At 50.6% G+C, this 6,486-nt stretch overlaps 1 long non-coding RNA gene across 1 annotated transcript; it reads left to right on the forward strand.

Moving 5' to 3' along the window:
- The first annotated feature begins 792 nt into the window (after nt 1-792).
- LOC125119355 (uncharacterized) lies at nt 793-4,498 on the forward strand. The gene is made up of 3 exons (XR_007133077.1): nt 793-2,182; nt 3,155-3,394; nt 3,973-4,498. It is a non-coding gene; the product is annotated as an uncharacterized LOC125119355 (long non-coding RNA).
- Nucleotides 4,499-6,486: the final 1,988 nt, after the last annotated feature.

The following is a 6,486-nucleotide window of genomic DNA, read 5'->3' on the forward strand; positions in this document are numbered from 1 at the left end:
CTGTCAATAGACATTCAGGTTGTTTCCAGGTCTTGGCTGTAGTGAATAGTGCTGCTGTGAACACTGGGGTGCATGTATTTTTTGAATGGTTTTTTCTGGGTATATGCCCAGGAGTGGGATTGCTGGATCATATGGCAACTCTTTTTAGCTTTTTGAGAAACCTCCACACTGGTCTCCATAGTGGTCGTACCAATTTACACCCCAACAGGGTGGGGGAGGCCCCCTTTTCTCCACACCCTCTCCAGCATTTGTCATAGGTTAATGATGGCTATTCTGACAGGTGGGAGGGGGTACCTTACTGCCGTTTGGATTTGCATTTCTCTGATAATTAGGGATGTTGAGCATCTTTTCGTGTGCCTGTTGGGCACCTGTATGTTTTTGGAGAAATGTCTGCTTCGGTCTTTGGCCCGTTTTTTGATTGGGTTGTTTGGGATATTGAGCTGCAGGAGCTATTGGTCTATTTTGGAGGTTAATCCCATGTCTCGTTGTTCACAACTCTTTTCTCCCAAACCATAGGTTCTCTTTTTGTTTTGTTGATGGTTCCCTTCGCTATGCAAAAGCCTGTCCGTTTGATTGGGGCCCATTGGTTTGTTTACTTTTATTACCTTGGGAGACTGACCTAAGAAAACACGTGGTATGATTTACATCAGAAAATGTTGTGCCTGGGATCTCAGAGATATATGGCACTGTGTCTTTAACCCATTTTGCATTTATTTTTGTGCATGGTGTGAGGGCGTGTTCTAGTTTCATTGATTTACGTGCAGCTGTCCAGGTTTCCCAGCCCTGGTTGGGAAGAGACTGTCTTTTGCCCCTTTTATGTTCTTGCCTCCTTTGTGGAAGATTAAGGGGCCATAGGTGTGCGCGTTTATTTCTGGGCTGTTGTTTAAAGATACAGCAAGACAGCATTAGAAGTGAAGGAGCTCAGTGTGTGTGTGGGGGGGACAGAACCACATCCCCAAAGACGTCCACATCCTGATCCCTGTGTGGGGGACAGAGCCCTGTCCCCAAGGACGTCCACACCCTGACCCCCAGACCTTGCGACTCTGTGACGTCCCACGGCAGAGGGGACTTGGCAGCTGTGGCCACGTGAAGGACCTTGGCTGGGGAGATGGCCGGGATTTTCCAGGTGGTCCAGCGTCATCACAGAGGTTCCCATAAGAGGCAGAGGACCATTTGATCGCGAGATGCTGGGCTTTAGGCTCTGGGGATGGAGGAGGGACCGCACGCTCAGGACTGCTGCCGCCTCCAGAAGCTGGGCGAGGCCGCAGACAGATTCTCCGCTGGAGCTGCTCCAGGAGGAACCAGCTCTGCAGGCAGCCTGACTTGAGAGCTTTGGCCTTTAAAACACTAAGACAGCACATCTTCCTCCTTTGAAGCTGCCCGGTCCATGGTACTTCTTTAGAGGGACCACGAGAGGCTGCGGGATCCAGGGCTGCGAGGGAGCGGACACTGCAGGGAAGGTAACTCCTTGGGAAGCTCTGATGACCGGACAGATGAGCAGAAGCCGAAAGCTCAGGGAGAAAGATCTACTTTTCCACGAACTGACTTTCACGAGCGTCCCTAGGAGCCTGCGAACTCTGTGAGGGCAGGACTTAAGGCTCTTTGGGTCCCCTTCCAAAGGGGAGCATGCCCAACCGGTCTACCTGGCTGGAGCCCCATGAGAAGCTGCCTGCTGGGGGCGCTGCAGTGTCAGAGGTCAGGTTGCACCCCCACCTCCCCCTGCCCCAACATCCAGCACCCCGGTCCTGGAACACGTGTGTGGACTCAGATGCCCCGAGGCTGAATCTGCAGGAACAGAGTTTGGAGCTGGCTAGCAGGGACCATCTGAGTCCGAAGGTTCTGGAACCCACCTGCCTGCCCTCCAGAGCAGCCCAAAGCTGAACTGCTTCCTGCTGCTCTGCAGAGCAGGGGTTTGCCTTCATCTCCGTAGGTACAGACGATGCTGGCAGCTCCCCTTCTCCTCATCCCCCTGGACATCCTCTGTGGTCACCTGCAGGTCTCCTCCAGCCAGCCGGCTGGCTCGCAGTAAGAACCGCCAGGGCACTTGTGAACGTCCAGGCAGTGGCCTCGCCTTGCCAGGGGACTTCAGATGCCAGCCTCCAGCAGGAGGAGGGATAAATGCCTCTTGTTGAAGCCGCCCCGTCTGGGGTATCTGCTTTTGGCAGCTGAGCGGACTCATACTGTGAGTTATAGCAACTGGTATCTATTGATCTGGTCGTCCATCCACCCCAGTGTGTGTGTGTGTGTGTACATATATTCATCTACCCCAAGCGCCTCTAGAATGTCCGTGTGTAAGTGGGGAACAGCCGAGCATATGTAATATACACACATCCAACAGTGCTGAGACGCCTAGAAACACATGCATCTGAACTTGGGAACTGTTGGTTGTATTTTCAACTCAGAAAAATGAAAGGCCATAAATCTGTAGTTTTTGAACTTGGTTAAAGAGAAGGCAGGAGAGTGGTTTTTGGATTCTAGAGAACTCACTGTGTGCACAGGGGTGTCCGTGTGAGGGTGTGGTCTTGTATGTTATGTATCTGTGAGAGTCTTTGTGCATGTGTGTGTGTATCTATTTCTGCGTGTCTGCATGTCTGCCCATGTTGTATGTTTTGTGTATGCATGTGTCTACAAGTGTGTCTTTGCTTATGTGAGCGTGTGTGTACAGGTGTGTATGTGTCATCTCTGTACATGTCTGTGTCTGCATGTGTGCATCTGCGCAGGGGGCATGTGCACCTAGGGTGGGAGGTTGCCTGCAAAGTCGTCAGTGACAGAGGTGGGAAGCAGACAGCCATCGAGCATCTGCTCTGAAAGTTAATCCCAACTGTAGTCACTGTCACCGAGACGGTGAGGTCCTTCCAGCTCCTATGACCTGACGTCCCAGGAGCAGAGCAGACGGCTTCACGGGGAAGTCTTAGCGCTGTGAGCACTGCGGCCATTCTGCTGCGGTCATTTGATGGAAGAGAGTGATTTCTCTCGGGGAATCTCTAAAAACTCTCAAAGCCGCTGCCACGTCGGAACCAACCACCGGTTTCCCAGTGAGACCTGGTAGACAGCTGACACTTAAAAGCCAGCCCAGCCCGGTCCTGTGCAACTCAAGGACATATGAGTTAATGGCAAAATAATGAACCTGTCCAATGTCATCCTTCTATTCTAGGGTCTAGACTCACAGTCTGTAACCTCTGGGAGGAGGTCCAGGAATGGAACCATCCGAGATGGATTCTCTAATATTTTCTGGGAGGAATCAAGGGACTCCAATGCTGGAAGCAAGGCCCCTGGAGGACCTCAGGGTGGTGCTGACAGCCCTTTGTTACTCAGGGACTCACCGGTGTCCGCCCAAGCAGTTCCCCCTTTCCGTCGGCCTCAGGGAACTGCTCAGGAGATCTTCTCATGAGAGGTATGGGGACTCTCTGGGTTAAGGATCTGGCCTCTGTCGTGAGCTGTGGTGTAGGTCACAGAAGGGGCTTGGACCCCACATGGCTGTGGCTGTGGTGTAGACTGGCAGCGGCAGCTCCGATTCGACCCCTATAGTCTGGGAACTTCCATATGCTGCAGTCACGGCCCTAAAAAGAAAAAAAAGCTTTGATCCCAGATCATAGGCGGGGGATGACCCCAGAGGGGGAACAAAAAAACCCAGTGTGGTTATGACGGCTCTGGGGGTCCAGCTAACTGAGCGATGGTGGACTCATAAATTCTAGACCAGGAAGAGACTGCAATTAACAGAGTCGCCAGCACCCAGGGCTACGTGACGGACGGATTCGTCAGGACTGTTTCTGGGCCCAGAGTGAAGGGTCAGCAGGGGGCTGGCCCCGGAGGATGTAAGGTCTCCTTAGCCCTGGGCTGGGTTTCTCGAGGGGAGCAGACGTCTCATCAGCAGATGGGGAGTCGGGTAGCTACCGAGACCGTTACCTGGACCCCAGGCTGCAGGGACATCGGTACCTAAAACAATCGGAACCTGTTTCTCTTTTCCCCGAGGAATCCCGGCTGCTCCACAGACAGGTGCCAGCGTTCAGACCCTGAGGCTGCCTCCGGCTCCACAAGTGGGGATGTGCCCAGGCAGGTCTCAGGACGGAGCCTCGAGAAGCAGGAAAGGCCGTGTGGATGGAGCCCCTGGGGACGGAGAGGAGGAGGAAGGTGAGTGTCCATGTGAGCAGCTCCCGTCTCTCTCCATACTTCATACCATCCCACGCAGGAGTCCTCATAGCATCCATTTCACACAAACGGTATTGATGATGTCTGATGTTCATGCTCCCCCTTGGAGGGGACTGGGTGGAGCAGAGGTGTCATCTGCTTCACCGTACAGGACAGCGTCCAGCCTTCACGCCGGGACGTCCTCCAGGGACGCTGTCTGGAGTCACAGGCTTCAGGAAGGTAGGTGCTTCGTCTGTAACGTCTTTAGCCTGAAAGGAAGCAGCCTTTAAGGAAATCTGGAATCTAAACATGAGCCTTTGCACAGAAGAGAAAGAAACTTGTGGACTTGGAGAACAGACTTGTGGTTGCAGAGGGGGAGGGAGTGGGGTGGACGGGGAGTCTGGGGTTAACAGATGCAAACTATTGCCTTTGGAATAGAAAAGCAATGAGATCCTGCTGTACAGCACAGGGAACCATGTCCAGTCACTTGGGATAGACCACGATGGAGGATAATGTGAGAAAAAGAAATTATATATGGATGATTGAGTCACTTTGCTGTACAGTAGAAATGGACAGAATACTATAAATCTACTATGATAGAAAAAATAAAAATACTGAATTTAACAATTGAAAAAATAGTCGTGTCTGCACTATCCTGTAGTATAGGCACATGTCTATATTTGGGTTTATCTTATTAACAACTGTTATAAAGTGTCAATATGAAAATATATACCATTTATGAGACAATATATTGTAAATTATGGTACATATGTAACATGTAGCATATGTAATTTTGAACTTGTAATGCATATAGTATATATTGTATGTTGTAAATTGTATATGCACATTAGAGTATATTAATTGCATAATTATATATTACATATTAATATATAATATGTAACATATAAACAAAGATATAACGGTATATATAACATGCAATATATAATATAAAGTCTACTATGTACGTGAAATATCCAATGTCATACACAATATACAAGTTACTGTATATACTGTTAAAATCAAACACTCACGAATCCGGTGTATGTAAACAAATGACCACATAACGCATCCTGTTGTAGACACTAGCATAGTTACAGTATATGACAAACTGCTATGTATTCACGTTACATAATCTCTATTCATTCTGCACAATCTGTTACTCAGTCTACAGATTCTGCCTCACATCCTAATATTCCGTCTGCACAATCTCTCTCCTGTTGTCCACACATTCCTTCTGCGTCATCTCTATTATACACGCATCCTGGGTGTCCTCACTCTGCATGATTCTGTACTCATCTCTGTTACCTATTCATTCTGCATCATCTGTCACATACTCAGCACGTTCTGCGTCATCCCAGTTACACATTCGCTCTGCATGATCTCAACTCTATACTGCACATAACCTCATGGTTATTCTACACAGTCATCGTACATAGTATCACATCCTCATTGCACATGCTACAGACATAATTATTTAGCATGTGTCTACCTTGCTTCTGGGATTGAAAGCGTCAGGGGAGGCGTGGACCCCTTTCCCGAACTGCGTGCTGAGAACTGCGTGACCGCGGGGAGGACCAGGCAGGCCTGTTCTTACTGCCTAGTTCCCACCGGGGCTGAGGGTGTCCCGGGCCCCTGTCCCCTCTGAGGTGGACAGGGAACTCGCCCTCCACCTGCCCCATGTCCCCGCCCCGGGGCTCTGGGCACAGAAGCGCCCCCATCGCCCCGCTCCTCACACGGCAGAGCCCCTGCCCCCTGCACGTCCCCTCTCCACGCGTGACGTCACCCACGTCCCACCCCTGCCGCTGGTCCCCAGCCTCGAAAGGGCCGTTTCTCCTCCAACCACCCACCTCTCCCGCGATGTCCGCGGCTCCGTAGCCTCTTGACTTGCCTGTGAAAAGGTAATTTTTAAGAAACAAGCTCCCTCTGCCTCTCGATCCGGTTCCTCCCCCAACCCTGAATGACGCTGCTCCCCGGGGTCTGATCCTGGCGTTCTCCCAGATGCTCTTGACTGAGCCAGTGGATTCTGCAATCCGTCACCTTTATGGAAGATCCAAAATCTGTAGCTGCCCCCAAAGGGGAGTCAGTCAGATACAGAAAGACGAATACTGTAGGACATGACTCAGGTGTGGGATCTAAAAAAAAATGCAACACATTCGTGAACACAACACAGAGGCAGCAGACTCGCAGAGAACAGACAGAGGTTTCCAGGGCTAGAGGGCACCGGTAAGCGGGGGGAGGGGATTAAGACATACACAGAAGTCTGCAACAAATAAATAAGCCACGAGGATATATTGCAGAATTCAAAGAAGATCCTTCAAAGAAGATCCATGCATCCCTGTGTTCACTGCAGCACTGTTC

This window comes from Phacochoerus africanus, unplaced genomic scaffold, assembly GCF_016906955.1.
Source record: "Phacochoerus africanus isolate WHEZ1 unplaced genomic scaffold, ROS_Pafr_v1 Scaffold_97, whole genome shotgun sequence".
NCBI lineage: Eukaryota > Metazoa > Chordata > Mammalia > Artiodactyla > Suidae > Phacochoerus > Phacochoerus africanus.